Genomic DNA, 16,130 nt, shown 5'->3' with positions numbered 1-16,130 from the left:
CCAAAGGCCGTAGCCCTGTATGCAGGGCAAGTGGGCAACATCCATCAGCCCGGGAAATGCACTTGCTCTTTGACCTAGCAGTCCTGAGCTCTGGGATTTATTGTACACATGCACAGCCGTGGGGAGGAAATGATGTCTGTACGAGGTCATTGATTTTTTTTTAAGTTTATTTATTTATTTTAAGTAATCTCTACACCCAGCATGGGGCTCGAACTCACGCCCTCGAGATCAAGAGTCCCACACTCTTCCAGCTGAGCCGGCCAAGCGCCCCTGTACGAGTCATTTATTACAGCACCATTTGTAATAAAAAAGGTTTGGGAACGGTGCAAGTACTCACCCACGAAGGACTAGTTAAACTAATTAGGTGCATGCTTATGTGGAGCACAATACAGCTGCAAAAATTAATAAAGTTGTCTATGCTCTAATACGGGAAGGCATCCAGAGAAATTGTTAAGTAAAAACAAAGTACAGAATATTGTTTTGTTTTGTTTTGTTTTTTTTAAGATTTTATTTATTTATTTGACAGAGAGAGACATAGCGAGAGAGGGAACACAAGCAGGGGGAGTGGGAGAGGGAGAAGCAGGCCTCCCACTGAGCAGGGAGCCCGATGTGGGGCTCGATCCCAGGACCCTGGGACCATGACCCGAGCCGAAGGCAGACGCTTAACGACTGAGCCACCCAGGCGCCCCAAAGTACAGAATATTGTATGTGGGGCGCCTGGGTGACTCAGTCGTTAAGCGTCTGCCTTCGGCTCAGGGTCCTGGAATTGAGCCCCGCATCAGGCTCCCTGCTCCATGGGAAGCCTGCTTCTCCCTCTCCCACTCCCCCTGCTTGTGTTCCCTCTCTCACTGTCTCTCTCTGTCAAATAAATAAATAAAATCTTAAAAATATATATTGTACGTGGTTCAGTGCCTTTTGTGTAAGGACGGGGGAAAGAAGAATATGTAAGAATATGTATTCTCATTTTCTTATATTGAAACAGGAAAATCTGATAAAGGAAGTGTGGACAAATGAACAAGAAACTAAGACATGAATAAATACGCTTTTGTTAAATTTTTAAAATTATTTATTTTTATTTGAGAGAGAGAGAGAACAGAGGGAGAGCGAGAGGGAGAAGCTGACTCCCTGCTGAGTGGAGAGTGTGATGCGGGGTTTGATCCCAGGACCCTGAGATCATGACCTTAGCTGAAGGCAGATGCTTAACCGACTGAGCCACCCAGGCACCCCAATATGCTCTCTTTTTAAAAAACATGGTTGTTTCTAAGGGGGTGAAGAAGTAGCAGGGATAGGAGGTACACTTTTCCATGATAATTTTTTTATATCATTTTGACTTTTGGAAATGTGAACATATTAACTGTTCTAAAAATGAGCAGAAGGAAAAAGTCATTTTTCAATGAAAATATTATATTATCTTATTCTGTGCTAGCCTGTTGTCTGAAGAATTCAGAGTGGTGGGAAGAAAATGTGCTTTGTAGATGCCTTGACACCTGTTTTAAAAAAAAAAACACAACACCCAAACCTGGAATGAAAATCCCAAAGCAGAGAAGGTGTACAATAAATATCCCTTTGACAGAATAGTTTCTTTTGTGCTTTCTGCATTTGGCACTGTGGTTGCTTGTTAAAACCTCCCTTCTCCAGGCTGCTCTGCATCTAGAAGCACAGTTTTATGGATGGGCATTCTGCTTGGCCAGCTCAAGATTAAGCTGACCGGCCAAGCATGTAAAAGAATTCCAGGACAAAGAGAGATGTTATGTTAAAGATTTCTTTTTAACCTGCAGGGATCAGGTGGCCTCTTACAGAAATGACAAAATCTATTTTCTCTTCCTCATATGTTCTCCCCGTTGGCACTCTCTCGTTCTAAGAGGGAGTGAGTAAAGATTGCTGGGGAGGGGGGGAGATTGAGCTGGAGTCTGCTCACAAATGTGGGTGGCACGTTCTGTTAGCCCGGGGAGCTGAGTCTCATTTAGAGCTCGGAGCACAGCCCCTGAGGTCAGACTGAGGATTTGGAGTATAGCTCTTTCACTTGGTGGCTGAGGGATCTTGAGTGCTCACTGGACTTCTCTGCACCTCAGTTTCTGTAAAAAATGGGGGGTAATGAGGTCACCTATCTATATCATTATTCTGAGGATCAAATGAGTTAAACCATGACAAAAGTTGACAATGATGCTTAGCACATATGAAGCCCCCAGTAAATGTGAGCACTAAAAGAAACCGTAATGATAGTTCTATTATTACATGACTTCAGGCTAAATAGGAGAGTTGATGGGTGTGGAAAAGATTGCCATTCTCCCATCCCCAACCAGTTCAGTGCAATCCCATTGAAGAAAAATTGAGGAGAGGTCTCTGGACACCAATTCAGAGTCATTCATCTAGGATGATAAACGTAGTTCCAGAGGCTATGATGTGGCAGGCGCTGTGCTCAGCCCTGAGGAGGAGAAATTGGTAAGCAAGACAGGACTACTTCTGTCTTCTCAGAGGTCCTAGACTACTTGGGGAGATGGACAGGTACATGGGGCATATAGCACAGGGTAAGTGCCATGGTCTGGTCAATTCTGGATGGCAGAGAGTCACAGGTGAGGGACTCCTACCCAAAAACCGAGGAACCAGGAAAGACTTCTTAGGGACAGGCAAGAGAAGCAGATCCCCTCTACGCCCAGTGATGACATAACCCCCTGTCTACCAGAGCAAAAATACTAGTAGTAGTCGAACTACTGTTACCAGTAACAATGACAATAATTAAGTAATGATGTCATGATGATAATACTTGGGATAATATGAAATTCAACATGGTTGTGTGAAATAGTAATTTCAGTAATTAAAACATATTTACGGCTTGTTCCAAGCACATGCTGGGCATCGGTTCCTTTATTTATTTATTTATTTTATTTTTTTATTTTTTTATTTTTTTTATTTTTTAAAGATTTTATTTATTTATTTGAGAGAGAGAATGAGACAGAGAGAGAGAGCATGAGAGATGGGAGGATCAGAGGGAGAAGCAGACTCCCTGCTGAGCAGGGAGTCCGATGCGGGACTCGATCCCGGGACTCCAGGATCATGACCTGAGCCGAAGGCAGTCGCTTAACCAACTGAGCCACCCAGGCGCCCCTATTTATTTATTTTTTTTAAAGATTTTATTTTTATTATTTATTTGACAGAGAGACACAGCGAGAGAGGGGACACAAGCAGGGGGAGTGGGAGAGGGAGAAGCAGGCTCCCCGCAGAGCAGGGAGCCCGATGTGGGACTCGATCCCAGGACCCTGGGATCATGACCCGAGCTGAAGGCAGTCACTTAACTGACTGAGCCACCCAGGCGCCCTCGGTTCCTTTAATCCTAACAGCTTCTTGGTGGGTCCACTCTGTATTTACAAGGCTTGGCGTCTCTCACCTCACCCTCATGCTGGCCCTGCTGAGGAGTGCCAAGTGAGGAAGGGGTAGGACGGAGCTGTCTATCCCACCCAGTTCGGGCTCTCCAGGGAGAAGGCGTTCCCAGTTCCCCCTTTCCAGTTAGTGTCATGGCAGAACGAGAAAGAGAAAGTCCTCCCTTTTCAGACTGAGTCATCCCTCTACATCCTGATTCCCCAAAAGAGAACCCTGTCATGACCTTTAGTGTTGCTTTCACGTGGCACCAAATCACACTGGATCTCGCAATGAGACTCCTTCCTGATTTAACTTGCTCTCAGTGATTCTGAAAATACTGAGGAGAAAGTCTCAGATTGGTGCTAGCGGGTTTCCAGCACGTCTCCCACACCCGCTGACCCTCTTTCACCAAAGAAGGAGCCGGCCTCTGACTTTCTTCCCATAGCGCCTTGAATAGGGACGGGGCAGAGCCAGACCCCCACAACGGCAAGTCCGTCTTTGGATCTCAGCCTCAATTACTGTGCCTCAGTCTACGTGTTTGGCCTCTTTGTGCCCTCATGCTTCCTTTTCTGTTTCCTTTTCTAGAACTTAGTAAACCAAACAACTTTCCCTGACCTGAGAATTGGGTTTCATTGTGCTGTGTTCATTATTACACAGCGTTTTACCCACAATTACTTCCTGTGCAGGTTCCTGTTTGTTGCTGTGCTCTGAGAACCCACCTAGGTACAGGAGGCCTTGAGAGAAGTGAAGGGAAGCTGGAGCTGCTGCCTCCTCCCTGGACGAGGCCTTCACTGGGGGCGCAGGGGTAGACCCAGGACCCCATGACGTCACAGCTACAACCAGCCTCAGCTGTTGGGAGTCAGGCCAAAGGGCTGAAAGGAGCCGGTTTGTAGAAATTCCACTTCTGGGCATTTATCCAAGAGAAGTGGGTGCCTATGTTCACATTAGACTCACACAAGGATGTTCATAATGGAGTTTTCCAAAGTAGTCCCAAACTGAAAACATCCCAAATGGCCATTGACATTGACCAGATAAGCAAATTGTTGGTGTATTCATGCAGAGCAACGACAATAACAAATGAATGGAATGCTGACATAATAAAACACGGACAAATCTTACAGACATTGTGTAGAGTGAAAAAAAATCCAGAAATTCCCATTTATAGGAAATTCAAGAGGAGGCAAGACTAATGTATGATCTCAGCCTTAAAAAGGAAGGAAATTCTGATTTCCAGCATGGGTCAGCCTTGAGAACATTATGCTAAGTGTCATAGGCCAGTGCTATGGACTGAATGTTTGTGTCCCCCACCCCAATTCATCTATTGAAGCCCTAATACTCAATGTGTTGGTGGGTGGAGGTGGAGCCTGTGGGAGACAATTAGGTGTAGATGAGGTCATGAGGATAGAGCCCCCATTCTGGGATTAATGCCCTTATAAAAAGAAGAGACATGAGATCTCTCTCTCTCTCTGCATGCATGCACCAAGGAAAGGCCACGTGGGGACATGACCAGGAAGAGAGCTCTCGCCAAGAATCTCATTATGCTGGCATCCTCATCTTGGATTTCTGGCCTCCAGTACCAGGAGAAATAAATGTTGGTTAAGCCATTCAGTCGATGGTAAGTTATAGCAGCCTGAACTAAGACCACCAGGTACACACAGATAAATACTGTATGATTCAAAATATGTGAGTTATTGAGAGTATTCAAAATCAGAGACAGAAAGCTGAAAACTGGTTGCCAGGGGCCGGGGCAGGGGGGAGTGGGGTGTTGTTTAAGGGGTACAGAGTTTCAGTTTTGCAAGATGAAAGAAGTTCTGGAGATGGGTTGCACAACAATGTGAACGTACTTAACACCACTGCACACTTAGAGATGGTTAATCAAAACCACAACAAGATGCCACCTCACACCTGTTAGAATGGCTGTCATCAAAAAGACAAGAGATAACAAATATTGGTAAGGATGTGCAGAAAGGGCACCCTTGTGCACTGTTGGTGGGCATGTAAACTGGTGCAGTTATTTTGAAAAACAGTGTGGAGGGTTCTCAAAAAATTAAAAATAGAACCACCATATGATCCAAAAATTCCTTCTGAATATATATCTGCAGGAAACTAAATCACTGTCTCAAGGAGATATCTGCATCCCCATGTTCATTGCAGCATTATCTATGATAGCCAGGACATGGAAACAAGCTAAGTGTCCATCAATGGCTGGATATGGACGAATGGATAAAAACATGAAGTGTTTGTGCGCGCGCGCGCGCGCACACACACACACACACACACACACACCGGAATATTATTCACCCATAAAAAAGAAGGAAATCCTGTCCTTTGTGGCAACTTGGATGGAGCTCGAGGGCATTATGCTAAATGAAATAAGTCAAATGGAGAAAGACAAATGCTAATATGATCTCACTTATATGTGGAATCTTAAAAAAAAAAAGAACTCATGGAAACAGAACAGATTGGTGGTTGTCAGAAGCAGGGGATGAGGGTAGATGAAATGAGGGTAGGTGGTCAAAAGGTACAAAATTCTAATTAAAAGGTAAATAAATTCTGGGGATGTAATATACATCATGGTGACTATAGTTAACAGTACCATATTGTATATTTGAAAGTTGCTAAGAGAGTAGATCTTAAAAAGTTCTCATCACAAGGAAAAAAAATTGCAGCTATGTGAGGAGAGTGATGTTAACTAAACTTATTGTGGTAATCATTTTGCAATATATATTAAGTAATTATGTTGTGCACCTTAACTAGTAACTATTTTATGCCAATTATATCTCAATAAAACTGGGGAAATGCTAAAAATGGTAAATTTATATTCCATATATTAAACCACAATTTTAAGAAGTTCTTAAAAGAAATAAACCTAATCTATGATGATAGAGATCAGACAGTGGGTTCTTCTGGAGGTAATAATCTCCTGAGAAAGAGCACAAGAGAGTTTTCCTGGGAGCTAGAACTTTTCTGCATTTTGACCTGGTAGAGGTTACATAGACATAGGCATATGTAAAAACATATTCTGCTGTAGGCTTAAAATTAATGTACCTTCTTGTATATATGCTATACTGCAATAAAAAGCCTTTTTTTTAAAGGTATCTTTTCTTGGGGCGCCTGGGTGGCTCAGTCGTTAAGTGTCTGCCTTCGGCTCAGGTCATGATCCCAGGGTCCTGGGATCGAGCCCCGCATCGGGCTCCCTGCTCCGCGGGAAGCCTGCTTCTCCCTCTCCCACTCCCCCTGCTTGTGTTCCCTCTCTCGCTGTGTCTCTCTGTCAAGTAAATAAATAAAATCTTAAAAAAAAAAAAGGTATCTTTTCTTGGGGTTCCAGGGTGGCTCAGTTGGTTAAGCGGCCAACTCTTGATTTGGGCTCAGGTCATGATCTCGGTGTCACGAGGTGGAACCTCAGGTCGGGCTCCAAGCTCAGTGCAGTCTGCTCGTTACTCTCCCGCCTCCTCTGCTCCTCCCACCCCCCCCTCGCCAGTGTGGATTCTCTCTCTCAAATAAATAAATAAATAAATAAATAAATAAATAAAGTCTTTTTTTAAAAAAAGATTTTATTTTTCTAAAAGTTTTTATTCATTTATTTATTTTAGAGTTAGAGAGTGTGAGCAGGGAGAGGAGCAGAGGGAGAGGGTCAAGTAGACTCCCAAGCTGAGCACAGAGTGGACGTGGGTATGGGGCTCGATCCCCTGACCCATGAGATCATGACCTGAGCTAAAGCCAAGAATTGGATGCTTAACCGACTGAGCCACCCAGGCGCCCCATAAATAAATACAATCTTAAATAGAATTTTTAAAAAAAGATTTTTATTTTTATTTATTTGACACAGAGAGAGAGCACAAGCACGGGTAGTGGCAGGCAGAGGGAGAGGGAGAAGCAGGGAGAGGAAGAAGCAGGCTCCCTGCTGAGCAGGGAGCCCAATGTGGGGCTTGATCCCAGGACCCTGGGATCATGACCTGAGCCAAAGGCAGACGCTTAACAAACTGAGCCACCCAGGCACCCCTAAATAAATAAAATCTTAAAAAAAAAAGGTATCTTTTCTGGTACAGTTTTCCTATGCAGAAGTGCCCATTCTTATGAGATACATTTCCCAGGGAGTGTCAAAAAACGGCCATAGTGGTTAAAGCATGGGGTCTGGAGTTAGAAGACCTGGGTTCATGTCTTAGTGCCACCAGTTTGTAACATGGAGCCTTGGAAGAGTTACATAACTCTTTGTAACTTAGTTTCATCTGTTTATAATATAGGAATCATGCAGTGGATACACCAGTGCATGTAAAGTGCTTAGCACAGGATCTGGTTCGATGTCAGTGTCCAAGCAATAATAGTTTTTGTTCCCATTTGCTTTTTTATTGTGCCAAAGTAGACAAAACTTAGAATGTACCATTTTAACCCCCATTTATAAGTGTACAGTTCAGTGGCGTTAAGTACATTCACACTGTTGTGCAACCATCCCCACCATCCATCTCTAGAACTTTTTCATCTCAAGATGAAATTCTGTATCCATTAATCCACTCACTTCCCCTCCCCCCTTTTTTGTGTGGTAAAATACACGTAAATAACATTTATCATCGGAACCATCTTAAGTGTGTAGTTCAGTGGTATAGAGTGCATTCATATGGTTGTGCAACCATCACTACCATCCATTTCCAGAACTCTTTCCACCTTGCAGAACTGAAGCTCTATATCTCATTAAACAATAACTCCTCATTCTTTCCAACCACCATTCTACTTTCTGTCTCTAGGACTACTGTAGATACCTCATCATATGGTCTTTGTCTCTTCATAACTGGCTTGTTTTGTGTAGCAAAATGTCCTCAAAGTTCATGCATGTTGCAGCAATTTTCTTCCTTTTTAAGGATGCATAATATTCCATTGTATGTCTAGACCACATTTTGCTTATCCATTCATCTGTTGATGGACACTCAGGTTGCTTCCATATTTTAGCCACCGGGAATGATGCTGCTCTGACATTTTTACAGCATAAAGTTGGATCACATTTTTTTTTATCTATTCCGCCAATCTCTGTTTTTTGATTGGAGAGTTTACATTTATTTTTGTATTTTTTAAAAGATTTATTTTTAAGTAATCTCTACACCTGACGTGGGGCTCGAATCTACAATCTCAAGATCAAGAGTCGCACATTCCATTGACCAAGCCAGGCCGGTGCCCCTGGAGAGTTTACATTTATAGTAATTACTGATAAGGAGGGACTTAACTTCTGTCATTTTGGTTTTTTGTTTTCTATATGCCTTATGACTTCTTTATTCCTCATTTCTTGCATTACTGTCTTCACTTGTAGTTTAGCTGATTTTTTTTAGTGAAACATTTTAATTCCCTTCTCATTTCCTTTTGTGTATATTCTATAGCTATTTCCTTTGTGGCTACATGGGGATTACATTTAATACCCTGAAGTTAAAGCACTCTAATTTGAATTTGTACCAGCTTAACTTCAACACATACAGAACTGTGCTCCTATACAGTACTGTTTCCACCTCCTTAAACTATTGATGGCACAAAATGACGTCATTATACATTGTGTGTCCAAAAATAAAAACCAGTAATGCTTTTTATGATTCATTAGTCTCTTAAATTATGTAAAAAACAAAATGTGAAGTTACAAACCAGAGTTACAATGATACTAGCTTTTAGGACTAATAATTCTTTTTTTTTTTTTTTTTTAAGATTTTATTTATTTATTTGACAGAGAGAAACACAGCGAGAGAGGGAACACAAGCAGGGGGAGTGGGAGAGGGAGAAGCAGGCTCCCTGCTGAGCAGAGAGCCCGATGTGGGGCTTGATCCCAGGACCCTGGGATTATGACCTGAGCCGAAGGCAGATGCTTAATGACTGAGCCACCCAGGCACCCCCTAATAATTCTTTTTGTATACAAAATGTATTAGTCTTTTAAATCATGTACAAAACAAAAAACGGACTTACAAGCCATTTGTATGATAACACTAGATTTTATAATTGCCTGTATATTCACTTTTACTGAGATCTTTAGTCCTTCCTATGGCTTTGAGTTGCTGTCTAGTGTCTACATGACTCCCTTCAGCATTTCTTGCAGCGCAAGTCTAGTGATGAAGATGTCCCCAAGTCGTTTTTTTGTTTTTACTTTTGTTTTTTTTTAAATCTAGGAATGTCTTAATTTTTCCCTCACAGTTGGAAGGACAGTTTTGCCAGTTTTAGGATTTTTGTCTGTTTGTTTTGTGTTGTGTTTTTCCTTTTATCACTTTGCATATATCATTTCACTGCCTTTGGCCTCCAAAGTTTCTTTTTTTTTTTTTTTTTAAGATTTTTATTTATTTATTTGGGAGAGAGGGAGAGAGGGGGTGAGCAAAGAGAGAGAGCATAAGTGAGGGGGAGGGAGGCAGAGGGAGAAGCAGACTCCCCGCTGAGCAGGGAGCCTGACCCGGGACTTGATCCCTGGACCCTGGGATCATGACCTGAGCTGAAGGCAGACACTTAACCAACTGAGCCACCCGGGCACCCCGGCCTCCAAAGTTTCTGATGAAAAATCTGATTGTAATCTTATTGAGGATTCCTTGTATGTGATGAGTTACTTCTCTCTTGTTGCTTTTAAGAATCTTTGTCTTTTGACACTTTGGTTACATTCTGTCTCAGCGTGAATCTCTGAATTTATCTCACTTAAAGTTATTTGAACTCCTTGAATGTCTATAGTCATGACTTTCATGAAACTTGGGAAGTTTTTGGTCATTATTTCTTCAAATAATCTTTCTGCCCTTTCTGTCTTGTTTCCCCTTTGGGGACTCCCACAATGAGTATGTTCATTTACTTATGGCATTCCACAGGTCCCTTAGGCTCTGTTCACTTTTTCTCACTTTTTTCTTTCTGTTCCTTGATAATTTCAATTGTCCTATCTTCAAGTTCACTGATTCTTTCATCTGTCTGCTCAGATCTGCCTTTGAATCCCTTTACTGAATTTTTAAATTACAATTATTGTACTCTTCAGTTCTAGAATTTCTTTTGGTTTCTTTTTAGGTTTTCATTTTGTTCATCCATCCTTTTTTTGACTTTCTCCAAGTCTTCCTGTAGGTCCTTGAGCATTTTTGAGATGGTTGTTTTGTTTTGTTTTGTTAAAGATTTTATTTATTTGACGGAGAGATAGAGAGAGAGCACAAGTAGGCAGAGCGGCAGGCAGAGGGAGAGGGAGAAGCAGGGTCTCTGCTGAGAAAGGAGCCCGAAGTGGGGCTCGATCCCAGGACCCTGAGATCATGACCAAAGATCATGATCTCATGACCCTGAGATCATGACCGAAGGTGGACGCTTAACCAACTGAGCCACCCAGGTGCCCCTGAGACAGTTGTTTTAAAATATTTGTTTAGTAGGTTCTCCATGTGGTCTTTCACTGAGATAGTTTCTGTTGATTTATTTTTTTCCTTTGAATGGGCCATACTTTCCTGTTTCTTAATATATTTTTTTAAGATTTTATTTATTTATTTGACAGAGACCTAGCGAGAGAGGGAACACAAGCAGGGGGAGTGGGAGAGGGAGAAGCAGGCTTCCCGTGGAGCAGGGAGCCCAACGTGGGGCTTGATTCCAGGACCCTGGGATCATGACCTGAGCCGAAGGCAGACGCTTAATGACTGAGCCACCCAGGCGCCCCAGTTCTTTTTTTTTTAAGATTTTATTTTTAAGTAATCTCTACACCCAATGTGGGGCTCAAACCTACAACCCCAAGTCACATGCTCCACCAACTGAGGCAGCCAGGCACCCCTATATTATTATTATTATTATTATTTTTAAAGATTTTATTTATTTATTTGACAGAGAGAGACACAGCGAGAGAGGGAACACAAGCAGGGGGAGTGGGAGAGGGAGAAGCAGGCCTCCTGCGGAGCAGGGAGCCCGCTGCGGGGCTCGAACCCAAGGCCTTGGGATCATGATCTGAGCCAAAGGCAGACGCTTAATGACTGAGCCACCTAGGCACCCTATTATTATTATTTTTTAAAGATTTTATTTATTTATTTGACAGAGAGAGACAGTGAGAGAGGGAACGCAAGCAGGGGGAGTGGGAGAGGGAGAAGCAGGCTCCATGCTGCGCAAGGAGCCCAATATGGGGCTCAATCCCAGGACCCTGGGACCATGACCCAGGACGAAGGCAGATGCTTAACGACTGAGCCACCCAGGCACCGCCAGTTCTAAAGTGACCTTGAGAATTGCTTCACTTTTTCAAATTTCTGTTTTCTCACGTCAGATGGGAATTGTGACATTTTATCAATTCAATAAATATTTATTGAGCTCCTCCTGTGTGGCCCCCCAATTTTTGACACTCTTTCTAGTGAGACATAGGGTCTTTTTAATGAGACACTCTTTTTATTGGGCCATGAATATAGGCTCTGAGATTGCTTGACCACTAGCATAGGTCAGAAGTGACACTGTACCAGTTTCCAGAACTGTTACCTTCCACTTCTTATCTCCTGGAACACTCACTCTTGGAATTCAACCACCATGCTATGAGGAAGCTCAGGCTGCCATGGAGAGGCCCACATTCAAAGGAACCAAGCCCCCAGTTCAAAGCCCTGGGTGAGCTCCCAGCTGATAGCCAGCACCAACTTATCAACCACGTGAGTGAGCATCTTGAAAGCAGACCCTGCAGCTTCCAGTCAGGCTATCACTGCTGATGCCACATAGAATAGAGATGAGCTTTTATTTATATTACCCAGTTTTAACAATTAATTTATTTAATGTTATTTAAACTCTGTTCTTTAGAATAGAACTGTCTAAAGAAATATAATGTGAGCCACATAAATAATTTTGTATTTTCTAGTAGCCACATTAAAAAAGTAAAAAGAAAAAGGTGAAATTAATTTTAGAAATCTGCTTTAGCCCAATATATCTTAAAATGTCATAATTTCAACATGCAATGAAGATAAAAGTTGTTTATGAAGTATTTTACTTGTTTTTTTTTTCCATTCTAAGTACTTGATATTTTGGGATGCATTTTATACTTACAGTCACATCTCAGTTCAGACTAGCTACATTCCAAATGCTTACTAGCCACGTGTGGCTAGTGACTACTATGTTGGAAAATGCAATCTTGGATTGAAAGACTTGGAAGGCAAACTACTACGTCTCCACCTCTATTTTACAGAGGAGGAAATCAAGGCACAGAAGGAGGAAGTGACTTGTCCAGGGTCATGCACTGTCATGGGTTGAGTGGTGCCCCTCCACAAAAAAGATATGTCCGTGTCCTAATTCCTGGAACTTTTGAATGTTATCTTATTTGGAAAAAAGTTTCTTTGCAGATGTAATTAAGTTAAGGATTTTGAGATGAAGAGATCATCTCAGATTATTTGACTGAGCCCTAAATCCAATGAATAACCTGTGTCCTTGTAAGAGAAACACAGAGGTGATTAGACAGAAGAGGGGAAGAGAGGCACAGAGAAGTTCATGTGAAGATGGGGGTAAAAAAGGGGGTGGTGCGGCCACAAGTCAAGGAATGCCGTCAGCCACCGGAACTTGGAAGAGGCAAGGAAGGATTCTTCTCTGAAGCCTCCAGAGGGAGTGGGGCCCTGTAGACATCTTGATTTCAGCCTTTTGGCCTCCAGAATTGTGAAAGAATACATTTCCAATTTTTTTTAGCCCACCTGGTTATGGTACCCACAGGAAACTAATATATACAACAAGGTTGACGCTTGGACTTAAGAGATCTTGGACTCCATTCCTGGCCAGAGGAACCTGCCTTTCCATTGCCTCTGAAATCTTTCGAGTGGCCAGCATTCATTCCTTTATTAGCAGAGTGGACCATGTGGGGCTGTGGTGACCTAGAGGGCCCATGACAAATCTGTAGGGACCTACTGTCCTTTATCTCCATGTGGCACCATGCTGTCTTGTCACCATCTCTTGCCTCATCTACTTCAATGATCTCAACTGCTTCTCCGGCTTCTACTCTATCCCCTCTTCAATCTATTTTCCACATAGTATCTGGAGTAATCTTAAAAACAACAACAACAGTAACAAAGAAAAAAAAGCAAGCAAGTCATCAGGCCACTTCTCTGCTCTCAACTGTCCAATAGCCTCTTGTTCACTGGAATGAAATCCAAACTCCTTACAAGTATACAATGCCCTGCTACCTTTTTTATTTTTTTTACTCTTTTATTTTTTTTTTTTTAAGATTTTATTTATTTATTTGACAGAGAGGGACACAGCGAGAGAAGGAACACAAGCAGAGGGAGTGGGAGAGGGAGAAGCAGGCTTCCCGCAGAGCAGGGAGCCTGATGTGGGGCCCGATCCCAGGACCCTGGGATCATGACCTGAGCTGAAGGCAGCTGCTTAACGAATGAGCCACTCAGGCACCCCAACAATGCCCTGCTACCTTATTGACCATGTCTTGTACCCTCTGTCTTGCCTTTCTCCACTCCAGCCACAGAGGCCTCCTTGCTATTTCTCCAACATGCTGAGCACTCCTTCCCCAGGTCCTTTGCATTTGCTTGTTTTCTCGGTCTAGAACACTCTACCCTCAGACAGCCCCATGGCTCACCCTCTCACTTCATTCACGTCTTTCCTCAGATGTCCTCTTTTTTTTTTTTTTTAAGATTTTATTTATTTTTTGACAGAGAGAGACACAGTGAGAGAGGGAACATAAGTAAGGGGAGTGGGAGAGGGAGAAGCAGGCTTCCCGCGGAGCAAGGAGCCCGATGCGGGGCTCGATTCCAGGACCCTGGGACCATAACCTGAGCCAAAGGCAGACACTTAATGACTGAGCCACCCAGGCGCCCCTCCTCAGATGTCCTCTTATCAGAAAGGATTTCCCTGGCCGCTGTCACTTTTCATTCTTTTACTATGCTTTATTGTTCTTTATAGCATCAATCTCGACACCACCTTGTAAAGATTTATTAGTTTATTAGGTTATTGTCTGTCTTCCCCATTAGACTGTAAGTTCCATGAAGGCCAGGCCTTCTGTTTTATTCAACAATGTTGTGGAATAGCACATAGCAGGTGCTCAATAAATTCATTGCTCAATGAATGAACAAATGCATGAGTGAGTGGAGGAAGGTAGGGTCCATGCAACCATATCTTGTTTCTTAGAGAAGTCAGAATCTGGATGTTTAGGTGAAATTCTACCAAATATGAACCAAAAAAAATTTCCTTGGCCAACCAAAAAAAAAAAAAAAAAAAAAATGCATCCAAGGGCCACCAGTTTGAGACTCCTGCTCTAGAGATCTGGGTGCAGTGGGAGCTGTGTTCCCTCATCCTCAAATGGTGCAGCCCCTGCAGGAATCCAGTGTTCCTTTGGGATCCACCAGCCCTTGCATCTCCAGGCTCGGGCCCCATGAGGTACTGTTTGTTGTTACAGAGCAAAGTCATCCAGATCACTTCGTTCAAAAGGCAGGATGTGGGCTGCAAGCCTCCAGCTCATCGGTTCAAAGGAAATCTACTTCAGCAGCAATGTCTCCTGGGATGTTTTCCCAAGCCTCCCTGGTTGGCGATGGGGCCTCTTAAAGGACTAATAATAGACAGGCACGTCCAGTTTCCAAACATGTCAACCTTAAAAGTGAATGCTATTTTTTCCTCCTTACCTTTGAATTACTATGCAGCAGAGGGACATTCTATTATCACAGCCATGGCTCTCCACATGCAGCCTAATAATGACTTACCACTCAGTAGCTTCCAGGCGAAATCGTCATTGGAACCTGAGCTTCATTAGGCAGAAGTTCAGTGTTGCTGGTTCAGCTCCGCCCTGCTCTCCTTCACGCCTTTATCACCAAGATGCTTTGTAGTCAGGCTGGCCTAATCTCCATTCAACAACAGTGTGACTTTGGGTGTATATCTTCATCACTCTGAGCCTCACCGTCCTTATCCAAATGAAAATTCTGGACTTACACAAGGTTGTTGTTGCAAGGACTGAGTAGGTCAGTGCAAGTATCTGTGACGCCTATCTAGCACTTGCTGTTTGGTATTACTGCACACCTACAGGACACAGTGAGCGGTAAGGGGCAATGTCCCTTAAGGGGCATTTCATTCACTCACTTATTCACATAATCACTTACTCATTCAACCAATATTTCCTGAGCTCTGAGGAGTGTCAGGCATGGAGCTTGGCTCAGATGACACAATGGTGAGCGGTGCCTGCTCTCAGAACCTCGGTCTAGTGAAGGAGTTCATAGTCTAAGGCAGTGCTGTGTTCCCAGAGGGTGGGGCATGGTGGGGGGGATGTTGAGACACAGTGCATAGACAGGGCACTAAATCACACTGTAGTATCTACTCATCTAGACAATTATCACTCTTTTGGTTACCTTTCCGTCCTTCAGATTCCATCCAGGAGAGCGTCCCAGTTGGATGTTAGTGTGTCTTTAGCATCTCTCCAATATTTGTTAATCTCTGTCTTTAACAAATAAAAGAAGGCTTCAGATGCAGATGTTCTGGGCAGGTGGCAGCATCTGGAGAGATTTTACTACTATGGATATCTTTTGCTATTCAAACTCAGAAACCAGATAGACTTTTTTTTTTTTTTTTTCAGATGGGGCACAAATATGACCAGCATTTGTGAAGATGGGCCCCCCATCAGCCCCATTTTACAGTTGAGGAAAGTGAGTTTCTTTGGGGAGGGGATGGACGGAAGGTGGGGAGTTCTCTTCTAAATGGTCGGGCAAGCAAAGCCAAGAATTGTCTTTGTGGTGGAGAGAGATATTTATATATCGATATATAAAATAAGGTTGCTCCTCCCCTACCTCTGCGGTACGTGTGTGCGTATGTGTGTATAAGTGTGTGAAGCCACAGGCCTTTCCGAATGAGTGACAGCGGGAGCC

This window comes from Halichoerus grypus, chromosome 6 (assembly GCF_964656455.1).
Source record: "Halichoerus grypus chromosome 6, mHalGry1.hap1.1, whole genome shotgun sequence".
Classification (NCBI taxonomy): Eukaryota; Metazoa; Chordata; class Mammalia; order Carnivora; family Phocidae; genus Halichoerus; species Halichoerus grypus.
Note: the sequence above shows the minus strand (reverse complement) of the source record.